Genomic DNA, 13,085 nt, shown 5'->3' with positions numbered 1-13,085 from the left:
CCGTCAGGAGGACAGCCTACACAGCGTGAGAGGACGCCACTCCTCACACAGACCTGTAGAAAAAAGAAAGAACAGAGTAAACCTACTCTGGCTTTCTATACCAAGGGCAGCAAATATGTTAGGAAAACGCAGCAAGGCCCAACTTACAAGTTCCTAACTGCTTTAAAGCCACCACTGCCCTACTGAAGAGGCTAACGTTGAGTACGGCTAGACCCAATCTTGAGAGGAAAGGTCAGAGTAAACCTACTCTGGGTTTCAAAATAATGAAATCTTGATTGAAGTGAAATAAATCCAATCTTCTTCAGACACCAAAACTTCACCTCCTCCTTACACCGAAGGCAAAGAGAATGACTAGGTTTTGTGGGAAGGGAAGTGATACTTAACAGTTTGACTGTGGAGCTCTTTGCTTCCTCCTGCTGGCCAGGAGTGATATTCCCAACAGTAATTGATGACGTGGTCTCACCATATCTTAGGAAAGAAATAGTGTTGCGTTTCTCAGCTTGTACTATGTACATAGCTGTTTCATCAGGTTTATAGCTATGTATAATCAGCCTCCTGTATATAAAGGCCCTCTAGACCAAAGTACAAACCCTCCCCCATCACCCTTCCAAACTATCAAATCCTCTTAAATACATCCACAGATTGTTCATGCACATTTTTTTGTAACCATGGTCATTATTAAAAAAAACATAATTTATGCTTACCTGATAAATTTATTTCTCTTATTTTTTTCCCCTCCTCTCCTTTCTCCTTTTTTTTTGGCATGCTTTTCCCCTGTCCCCCCCCCCCCACCACCGATAGTGAGAGTCGTATTAGGTCTATGGGACATCTATTATATTATGGAGTATAAAGTCAAAAGAGATTTAAAGTTTCCAGGTTAGTAGAATGACAGAGATTGTAAACATTAATCTGGTATCTTGGAATATCAGAGGCATAACAAACCCAATTAAAAGAAAAATGGTTATAAAAAACCTTAAAAAACTTAAATGCAATATTGCATTTTTACAGGAAACTTATGTAACCCAAAAGGAAGTAAATAAACTGAAAACAGATTGGGTGGGTGAAGTTATCGCTTCAGTTGGGACTACCAGAAAATGTGGGGTGGCTATTTTGCTACATAAAAATTTAAATTATAAGATCGCCCAGTTAGAGATAGATGTAGAGGGACGGTTCATTATAATGCAGATAGAGATAAAGGATCAAGTATATATATTGTGCAATATTTATGGACCCGACAATCAAAGCCCAGAATTTTGGGAAAAAATAAAATCTAAATTGACACCATATATAGAAAGCAATCTGATAGTTGCTGGGGATTTTAATCTAGTCGCTCAACTCCCACTAGACAGATGGCCGCTTAAAGTGAGAGGCCTAGGTCGAGAGAAAAGCAATATCACTCGTTTTCGAAAATTCAGAAACACGTTAAATTTAAAGGATGTGTGGCGGATTCAGAATCCAGAGTCAAAAGCTTATACATGTAAGTCCAATACGTATAAATCACTATCATGGATAGATTATATATTAATAAATGAAAGGCTTGTTGGGATTGCTGAGGCAGATATAAATACGATTATTATATCAGATCATGCTCCAATATCATTATCTTTATCAATTGGTTCTGCTAGTAAAAATAGCCCCACATACCCTTTTCCAAAACATCTATACTCAAATCTCAAATTTCAGAATTGGTTAATAGAGGCCTGGAAAAAGTATGAATGTTTGAATAAGAATTCAATCAAAAGCCCTGAGACATACTGGGAAGCCTTGTGGCGAAATAAAAGCATATTTACATAAGTTATGGAAAAAAACTCAGCTCCGGGAGGGACAGCTAACAAATCAGTTATCAAATGCATATAACACATATTTACATACAGCCTCACCATCTAATTGGCAGAGCTATGCTAAAGTAAAAAAAGAAAGAGATATATTCCTCTAACAAAAAGCTGCTTACAGGCTGGCCAGGGTCAATGCAAGATTATACAAGTATGGGGGAAAGATAGGTAAAAATTTAGCTAATTTAGTCAAACAAAATCGGGGTTCTAATTTCATATCTGCAATATCAGTTAATGGCAGTCGCTTAACACAGTCTAAGGACATAAGCGAAAAATTTCTAGAATATTATGCTCAAATTTTTTTTATCTAAGGATATTAATGAGGACAATAAAAAAGCTTTTTGGGATACATGTAGGCTCCCGACATTGGATGAGAATGCATGCAAATTGATGTGTGAACCAATTAATAAAGAAGAAGTCACTCAGGCAATAAAAGGTAGCAAGCTTAATAAGGCCTCAGGTCCGGACACATTTCCGGCAGAATTTTATAAAATTCTTATACAGCAAATAACGGATCCTCTATGTGAACTGTTCAATGCATATTACCTGCAAGGACACCCCATCTCGAGTAATTTCAGTGCGTCCCTAATAGTGTTAATTTTAAAGAAGGGCAAGGATGCAGAAACTCTAGACTCCTATCGCCCTATATCCCTGCTCAATGCCGATTATAAATTATTAACAAGTATTTTAGCAGCTAGATTGCAAAAAATTCTGGACAAACTTATCCATCCAGACCAAACTGGTTTTTTAAAGGGCAGATCTCTCTTTTCAAATTTAAGGAAACTATTACTAACAACAGAATATTATAACATTAGGAAGAAATCACATAAGGCTGATAGGGAGGACAAGGCTATCATTGCTCTTGACGCCGAAAAGGCATTTGATTCCATTGTTTGGGATCACTTATTTACCACAGTTGAACAGTTTGGAATTAGAGGTGCCTTCCTCTCCTTTATACAAGCACTATATCAGAAACCAAGGTCTGCCTTAATTGTGAATGGCAGGACTACAGAATGGTTTCAATTGGCGCGGGGTACCCGACAAGGGTGCCCACTCTCTCCATTACTTTTTAATCTCTGCATTGAACCCCTGTCTATAGTATTACGCAATTCCATTAAGGGGATTAGACTTGGGGAGACAGACATCCAAATCTCCCTATATGCAGACGATTTGCTTGTATTCCTTTCTAACACTAAGGAGAATGTACCTATATTACTGAGTCTATTGAAGGGATATGGTTCATTCTCAGGTTATACAATAAATGATAATAAATCAGAGATTATGTGGTTAAACAGGACCAGAGATTCTCTGGGGGCATTGCCCTTTAAGGAGGTTAAAATGATAAAATATCTCGGTATTAATGTTTCAAACTGCCCGGAAGAGTGGTATCGAGTTAATATCGATGGCGTAATCAAGAAAATTTTAGAGGATATCTCTAGATGGACATCATTCACATTAACACTAGCTGCCAAAATAAATCTCATAAAAATGATCGCACTCCCTAAACTTCTGTATATAATGCAGAATATCCCACTTTTCTTACGAAAAGGAGATATAAACATGCTAAATTCGGCATTTAGGAGATTTTTATGGGGAAAAGCAAAGCATAAGTTATCGTTAAAAAGACTATTTCAACCAAAGGAAAACGCAGGCTTTGCCCTCCCCTAAATTTATAATTATAATCTGGCTTGTTTGATGAAGATAGTACCAGATTGGCTATTAGATATGGGTCAGCTAGCGCCTCAGCATGTTGAAAATGGCCTTCTTAAACCTCATACTTTAAAAGCTCTAATACATATGAGGCAAAAAGATTGGCCTCCTTTACTTAAAGAGATGTACACTCTTAAAAACCCTATCATAGCCTGGCAAAAATTATGCATGGCTGTGGGTGTCAATTTCCAGTGTTCTAGATATTTACCAATACAGAATAACTCACTTTTCCCCGCAGGCTCTGATACTGAAATTTTTAAGAGGTGGAAGGTAGGGGGCCTAGTCTATTTTGTACAATGTATTGATTAAGATAGACAAGTTATACATTCATTTGGCTCTCTAAAAGAAAAATATAATCTCCCTAACCGTGATATGTTTGGTTATTTCCAAATTAGGCATTTTCTCAACAATACAGCACTCGAAGACTTTTATACAAACTGGGAAATTTTAACTAAAGCTCTGTCCCGCCGTCAGTTTGGCAAAGCTTCCATATCACAATGGTATAGCTTATTATTGCTTAAAGAAGGTGTATATAGCATGGAACGGCTCTGTGAAAGATGGTCATTAGACATCCCGCAAATAGAGCTTAAGACAATCCAAGAAAGTATTGATAGGGCTTAGTCAGCGACACCTTTATTATCCTGGCGCGAATCTCACCTCAGATTAATTAATAGGACTTATATCACTCCAGAGAAGCTAGGGAAGTGGAATAATACACAAAGATATGAATGTACCCTACCCAAATGCCAACTTGATTCACTGTATTTGGGCATGTCCCAAAGTCAAACAGTTTTGGGCAAAAGTCTCATTTTGGCTCTCAAAAATATTAAAGCTTAAAATCTCTCTGAAGGTGGAGGAAACTATCTTTCTAAGGGAATATGATGGAAGAGAGCGAAACATAAAATGTATTAATTTTGTAATCTTATCTGCTAGAAACATTATTTTTTCCTCTTGGAAATCTAACAGAAGCCCTATGTTCACCTCCCTTCTGAACATGTTAGACTCCAAATTAATATATGAACAATATGAGACGCAGATATCTTCCGAAAAAGAAATTGGCAACTTTTTCAGGAAATGGGGAGAATATATTCTCTCCAATACACCGGAAGTTCAAAGAAGTCTCATTGCTCCCTTTAAGCATTCTGAATGGATTCAGAATGCTGTATTGAGAGGGGAAATTAGTAGTGGTGTAATTAATCTTTGATGGCCCCGGCCTCTCGGGGAGGGGGGGGGGGGAAATTATTATTTTTTTTTTCTTTCTTTTTTGTGTTTTTGTTTGTTTGTCTCGTTGTTTGTCTGTCTGGTTGTCAGTTTTTTTTTTTTTTTTCCCAGTTTTGTTTTTGTAAAATTTGTTCTGGGTTATTGTATGTTAAAAAAGGAGAAAATGTTTTGAGGTACAGGCTTCTTAATTTTATTTACAACTTCTACTCCAAGAAGTATTATTGGATAAGGTTGCTGAACTCGGTAAAAGCATTTTGTACAGCTTCTGTTTTATAAGCGGTTGTTTATATTATCTATCATGAAGTATGTACGCTTTTTAATGTATCACTTTATTGATGCATTTGTGAAACTTGTTCCTCATTACAATAAAATAAGAATAAAAAAAAAAAAAAAAAAAGCATAAATTATGTTTTCTCTTGTTAAGTGTATCCAGTCCACGGATCATCCATTACTTGTGGGATACCAATACCAAAGCTAAAGTACACGGATGATGGGAGGGACAAGGCAGGAACTTAAACGGAAGGAACCACTGCCTGTAGAACCTTTCTCCCAAAAACAGCCTCCGAAGAAGCAAAAGTATCAAATTTGTAAAATTTGGAAAAAGTATGAAGCGAAGACCAAGTTGCAGCCTTGCAAATCTGTTCAACCTAGGCCTAATTTTTAAAGGCCCAGGTGGAAGCCACAGCTCTAGTAGAATGAGCTGTAATCCTTTCAGGAGGCTGCTGTCCAGCAGTCTCATAGGCTAAACGGATTATACTCCGAAGCCAAAAAGAAAGAGAGGTTGCCGAGGCCTTCTGACCTCTCCTCTGTGCAGAGTAAACAACAAACAGGTTAGATGTTTGGCGAAAATCTTTAGTAGCCTGTAAGTAAAACTTCAAGGCACGGACTACGTCTAGATTATGCAAAAGACATTCCTTCTTTGAAGAAGGATTAGGACATAATGATGGAACAACAATCTCTTGATTGATATTCTTGTTAGAAACCACCTTAGGTAAAAACCCAGGTTTTGTACGCAGAACAACTTTATCTGAATGAAAGATCAGATAAGGAGAATCACAATGTAAGGCAGATAACTCCGAGACTCTTTGAGCCGAGGAAATAGCCATCAGAAAAAGAACTTTCCATGAAAGAAGTTTGATATCAATAGAATGAAGGGGTTCAAACGGAACCCCTTGAAGAACTTTAAGAACCAAGTTTAAGCTCCATGGAGGAGCAACAGGTTTAAACACATGCATGGAAGTTATTCCAGCTTCTGTTCTATCTCATGGAGTGCTGTTCTCTCTCTTTGACTTTTTATGCAAATTATTCTTGGGTCACCCTAAGAGTAATGGGGAAACCAGACGTGGACTCCATGCACACTTGCCCTTAGAGAGATACAACTGCACCTCACTGACGAGGCCCATAAGAGGCCGAAACGATCGTCTGGGGTTGTTGCTTCCCTTGTTCAGAGAAGAATTGCCTGGTATTTCGGCGCTGGACTGTCATTGGGCAGGGTCAGACTGATATGCTTCAGGATATTTTTTCTCTGTGAAGGGGCGTAGTGTGCAAAAAGAACTGGCACCCTGAGGAATTCAATAAAAATGAACATGCATGGAAGTTATTCCAGCTTCTGTTCTATCTCATGGAGTGCTGTTCTCTCTCTTTGACTTTTTATGCAAATTATTCTTGGGTCACCCTAAGAGTAATGGGGAAACCAGACGTGGACTCCATGCACACTTGCCCTTAGAGAGATACAACTGCACCTCACTGACGAGGCCCATAAGAGGCCGAAACGATCGTCTGGGGTTGTTGCTTCCCTTGTTCAGAGAAGAATTGCCTGGTATTTCGGCGCTGGACTGTCATTGGGCAGGGTCAGACTGATATGCTTCAGGATATTTTTTCTCTGTGAAGGGGCGTAGTGTGCAAAAAGAACTGGCACCCTGAGGAATTCAATAAAAATGAACATGCATGGAAGTTATTCCAGCTTCTGTTCTATCTCATGGAGTGCTGTTCTCTCTCTTTGACTTTTTATGCAAATTATTCTTGGGTCACCCTAAGAGTAATGGGGAAACCAGACGTGGACTCCATGCACACTTGCCCTTAGAGAGATACAACTGCACCTCACTGACGAGGCCCATAAGAGGCCGAAACGATCGTCTGGGGTTGTTGCTTCCCTTGTTCAGAGAAGAATTGCCTGGTATTTCGGCGCTGGACTGTCATTGGGCAGGGTCAGACTGATATGCTTCAGGATATTTTTTCTCTGTGAAGGGGCGTAGTGTGCAAAAAGAACTGGCACCCTGAGGAATTCAATAAAAATGAACATGCATGGAAGTTATTCCAGCTTCTGTTCTATATCATGGAGTGCTGTTCTCTCTCTTTGACTTTTTATGCAAATTATTCTTGGGTCACCCTAAGAGTAATGGGGAAACCAGACGTGGACTCCATGCACACTTGCCCTTAGAGAGATACAACTGCATCTCACTGACGAGGCCCATAAGAGGCCGAAACGATCGTCTGGGGTTGTTGCTTCCCTTGTTCAGAGAAGAATTGCCTGGTATTTCGGCGCTGGACTGTCATTGGGCAGGGTCAGACTGATATGCTTCAGGATATTTTTTCTCTGTGAAGGGGCGTAGTGTGCAAAAAGAACTGGCACCCTGAGGAATTCAATAAAAATGAACATGCATGGAAGTTATTCCAGCTTCTGTTCTATCTCATGGAGTGCTGTTCTCTCTCTTTGACTTTTTATGCAAATTATTCTTGGGTCACCCTAAGAGTAATGGGGAAACCAGACGTGGACTCCATGCACACTTGCCCTTAGAGAGATACAACTGCACCTCACTGACGAGGCCCATAAGAGGCCGAAACGATCGTCTGGGGTTGTTGCTTCCCTTGTTCAGAGAAGAATTGCCTGGTATTTCGGCGCTGGACTGTCATTGGGCAGGGTCAGACTGATATGCTTCGGGATATTTTTTCTCTGTGAAGGGGCGTAGTGTGCAAAAAGAACTGGCACCCTGAGGAATTCAATAAAAATGAACATGCATGGAAGTTATTCCAGCTTCTGTTCTATTTCATGGAGTGCTGTTCTCTCTCTTTGACTCCCTAGGAAGGAAACCCTTGTGAGAGGAGATAGAGAAAGAACTCTTTTCTTTGTTCACTTTCCACCCATGCGACCTCAGGAATGCCAGAACTATCTCTGTATGAGATTTGGCAATTTGAAAGCTTGACGCCTGTATCAGGATGTCGTCCAGGTAAGGAGCCACCGCTATGCCTCGCGGTCTTAGGACCGCCAGAAGTGAGCCCAGAACCTTTGTAAAAATTATTGGGGCTGTAGCCAACCCGAATGGAAGAGCTACAAATTGGTAATGCCTGTCTAGAAAGGCAAACCTCAGGAACTGATGATGATTCTTGTGAATCGGAATGTGAAGGTAGGCATTCTTTAAGTCCACTGTGGTCATGTACTGACCCTCTCTTGGTTCATGGGTAAAATGGTTCGAATAGTTTCCATCTTGAATGACGGAACTCTGAGGAATTTGTTTAGGATCTTTAAATCCAAAATTGGTCTGAAGGTTCCCTCTTTTTTGGGAACCACAGACAGATTTGAATAAAACCCCTGTCCTTGTTCCTTCCGCGGAACTGGATGGATCACTCCCATTACAAGGAGATCTTGTAGGCAGCTTAGGAATGCCTCTTTCTTTATCTGGTTTGCAGATAATCTTGAAAGGTGAAATCTCCCTTGTGGAGGAGAAGCTTTGAAGTCCAGAAGATATCCCTGAGATATGATCTCCAATGCCCAGGGATCCTGAACATCTCTTGCCCACGCCTGGGCAAAGAGAGAGAGTCTGCCCCCTACTAGATCCGTTGTCGGATAGGGGGCCGCTCCTTCATGCTGTCTTAGAGGCAGCAGCAGGCTTTCTGGCCTGCTTGCCCTTGTTCCAGGACTGGTTAGGTTTCCAGGCCTGCTTGGATTGAGCAAAAGTCCCCTCTTGTTTTGAAGCAGAGGAAGTTGATGCTGCACCTGGCTTGAAATTTCGAAAGGCACGAAAATTAGACTGTTTGGCCTTTGATTTGGCCCTGTCCTGAGGAAAGGTATGACCCTTACCTCCAGTAATGTCAGCAATAATTTCTTTCAAACCAGGCCCGAATAAGGTCTGCCCCTTGAAAGGAATGTTGAGTAATTTAGACTTTGAAGTCACATCAGCTGACCAGGATTTGAGCCATAGCGCCCTACGCGCCTGGATGGCGAATCCGGAATTCTTAGCCGTTAGTTTAGTCAAATGAACAATGGCATCAGAAACAAATGAGTTAGCTAGCTTAAGAGTTCTAAGCTTGTCAACAATTTCAGTCAATGGAGCTGTATGGATGGCCTCTTCCAGGGCCTCAAACCAGAATGCCGCCGCCGCAGCAGTGACAGGCGCAATGCATGCAAGGGGCTGTAAAATAAAACCTTGTTGAATAAACATTTTCTTAAGGTAACCCTCTAATTTTTTATCCATTGGATCTGAAAAAGCACAACTGTCCTCAACCGGGATAGTGGTACGCTTTGCTAAAGTAGAAACTGCTCCCTCCACCTTAGGGACAGTCTGCCATAAGTCCCGTGTAGTGGCATCTATTGGAAACATTTTTCTAAATATAGGAGGTGGGGAAAAGGGCACACCGGGCCTATCCCACTCCTTACTAATAATTTCTGTACGCCTTTTAGGTATTGGAAAAACATCAGTACTCACCGGCACTGCATAGTATTTATCCAGCCTACACAATTTCTCTGGCACTGCAATTGTGTCACAGTCATTCAGAGCAGCTAATACCTCCCCAAGCAATACACGGAGGTTCTCAAGCTTAAATTTAAAATTAGAAATCTCTGAATCAGGTCTCCCCGATTCAGAGACGTCACCTACAGACTGAAGCTCTCCGTCCTCAGGTTCTGCATATTGTGACGCAGTATCAGAAATGGCTCTTACAGCATCTACGCGCTCTGTATCTCGTCTAACCCCAGAGCTATCGCGCTTGCCTCTCAATTCAGGCAATCTGGATAATACATCTGACAGGGTATTATTCATGATTGCAGCCATGTCCTGCAAAGTAATCGCTATGGGCGTCCCTGATGTACTTGGCGCCATATTAGCGTGCGTCCCTTGAGCGGGAGTCGAAGGGTCCGACACGTGGGGAGAGTTAGTCGGCATAACTTCCCCCTCGACAGACCCCTCTGGTGACAATTCTTTTATAGATAAAGACTGATCTTTACTGTTTAAGGTGAAATCAATACATTTAGTACACATTCTCCTATGGGGCTCCACCATGGCTTTTAAACATAATGAACAAGTATCCTCTGTTTCAGACATGTTTGTACAGACTAGCAATGAGACTAGCAAGCTTGGAAAACACTTTAAAGCAAGTTAACAAGCAATATAAAAAACGTTACTGTGCCTTTAAGAGAAACAAATTTTGACAAAATTTGAAATAACAGTGAAAAAAGGCAGTTACACTAACAAAATTTTTACAGTGTATGTAACAAGTCAGCAGAGCATTGCACCCACTTGCAAATGGATGATTAACCCCTTAATAACAAAAACAGAATAATAAATGACAAAAACGTTTTTTTAAACACAGTCACAACAACTGCCACAGTCTACTGTGGTTGTTACCCTCCTCAAACACGACTTTGAAGCCTTTTGAGCCCTTCAGAGATGTCCTGTATCATGCATTGGGAAGCTGAATGTCTCTGTCAGTATTTTTATCTGCACAGAAAAGCACTAAAAAGGCCCCTCCCACTCATATTACAACAGTGGAAAGCCTCAGGAAACTGTTTCTAGGCAAAAATCAAGCCAGCCATGTGGAAAAAAACTAGGCCCCAATAAGTTTTGTCACCAAACATATATAAAAACGATTAACATGCCAGCAAACGTTTTATATTACACTTTTATAAGAGTATGTATCTCTGTTAATAAGCCTGATACCAGTCGTTATCACTGCATTTAAGGCTTAACTTACATTAATCCGGTATCAGCAGCATTTTTCTAGCAAATTCCATCCCTAGAAATATGTTAACTGCACATACCTTATTGCAGGAAAACCTGCACGCCATTCCCCCTCTGAAGTTACAATGATAGAAAAATGTGTAAATGCGCATAAACAGCACGGGGTGATTACAAATATATTAACATACTATGTATGGATATAGGTTGAAATATCCCTATATAGCTATGAATGGTATCTCTAAACAATATATTGGTATCTATACAAATAATACAAAAATATAACTGCGGTGAGAGAAATGTTTTTATCAGGCCTTGAATGTGTGGTTGAATTGCAAGGTCCTGCGTATCTATGACTTGGGTTCAGGCTAGATTCTATATATAAATAACAAAACTATATATTATTACCTGGGTGTAATATGCAAACAAGGTATATCTATACCAATCGATAAACCTTTATCTTACTCTGTATAAAAAATAAACTGTTGCGCTGTCCTACTTAAAGTGCATACTTTGCAGTGTTTGCTATGAGTATTGTTAAAATGGTAAAAAGATACACAATAACAAAAAACTAAATAATACAATTTATTACACATATACTCTAATGATATATAAATAAAACTCTATGGTGACCGGTCACTTGATGAAATAAATGTGGTGGTAATCTTAAAATATGGGAAAAAAAATTCCTTTTAAAACCTATAAAACCAATTCCTGTAAATGTTCAAATAAGAGAAGTACTTGGGTTTTGCAGGAAATGAACTTTCGTTCCTGTTTGATAAAGTTTATTATAAAGTTATGGTGAGACTTTTTTCTTTGTATGTGCCCAGTCCTTTCAATATCGTGATGAGCGTTAGATTTCCTGAATTAAATAAAAAGTCTGATTTTCAGACCGTGTTAGTCTAACCACACTGCCGGGCTGTTACACTCTGAAGTGCTTACCTGTTCCTGGATGGTAACTTACTGTGGTAGCACTAGTGTCTCTACAGCTTGCGGCTAGTTGGTGACGTCACACGCTACGTCTGAGGATAGATGAAGTAGATCCGTCCGATATCCTTGCTTCTTGCTTCTTAACTCTGCGCAGAGTGCTCAGCTTGTGGAAATAGTCCCACTTGTATCCTTCGCAATCCTCCGTACCCGTATCTGTTATTCTTTCTTAGGTATCACCATCAAAAACATAAAGTGTAAAATATAAAACCTTAGTGTGTCTAATGTGCAACAGTCTATATTTGACATATTTAACTTTTCATATGTCCCCAACAATTACCTAAAGCATTCTCAGATTATCATATTTAATGGTAAATAGAAATACAAAAGCCAGCGATATAGAAACTCTATGTTGTGATACTCCATATACCTATGTTCTATACACCTTTTGGAAACACATAATGTTACATAATCAATGTGTGTAATATTGGCAGAAACTGACAATTTTATTATTAGTGTATTGCTATCTTGGATGTAAGATTTAGTTAACATATTTAAAGGATCAAAAATTATACAACTAAGTTGTTAAATTGTTATTGGTCCTAAATTTTGTTTTATAACATAATCTTACTAATAATTTCGACTTTAAAAAACCAGGAGATTTTAATCTAAGATAAACGGACCTAGGTCTAGCTCCGAATTCAGACCTTTCGGGTATAACGTCTGCATCTCATATATGTATTCAGCTTCTTTTCTTAGTAGTAGGCGTTCGTAGTCGCCACCTCGCCATGGTTTTTTAATTTTACAAATCCCCCAATATTTTAGATCTTTTGTATTATTTTTATGTTTTAGCCTGAAGTGTTCATACAATCTAGTATCCTGATCTCCTTTTTCAATAAGATTTAGGTGTTCTCTAATCCTTGTTCTTAAGGTCCTGGTGGTCTCTCCGATATATTGTTTCCCACAGGTGCACTTGATTAGATATATAATCCCCTTATCACTACACCTAATGGTGTCCCTTATGAGGTACTCCTTATTTGTATTGGTAGATATGTATTTCTTGCATTTAGTACTATATTTGCAAGCCTTACAGCTATAACAAGGATAATAGCCTCTTAATTTATTACCCATCAAGTCTTGATTTCCAAAAGGTGTATAGAACATAGGTATATGGAGTATCACAACATAGAGTTTCTATATCGCTGGCTTTTGTATTTCTATTTACCATTAAATATGATAAACTGAGAATGCTTTAGGTAATTGTTGGGGACATATGAAAAGTTAAATATGTCAAATATAGACTGTTGCACATTAGACACACTAAGGTTTTATATTTTACACTTTATGTTTTTGATGGTGATACCTAAGAAAAAATAACAGATATTCCCAGTTTTCAATACCAACGGGTACGGAGGATTGCGAAGGATACAAGTGGGACTATTTC

The sequence above is a fragment of the Bombina bombina genome, chromosome 3 (genome assembly GCF_027579735.1).
Source record: "Bombina bombina isolate aBomBom1 chromosome 3, aBomBom1.pri, whole genome shotgun sequence".
Lineage (NCBI taxonomy): Eukaryota > Metazoa > Chordata > Amphibia > Anura > Bombinatoridae > Bombina > Bombina bombina.
This window is presented reverse-complemented; position numbering follows the sequence as displayed.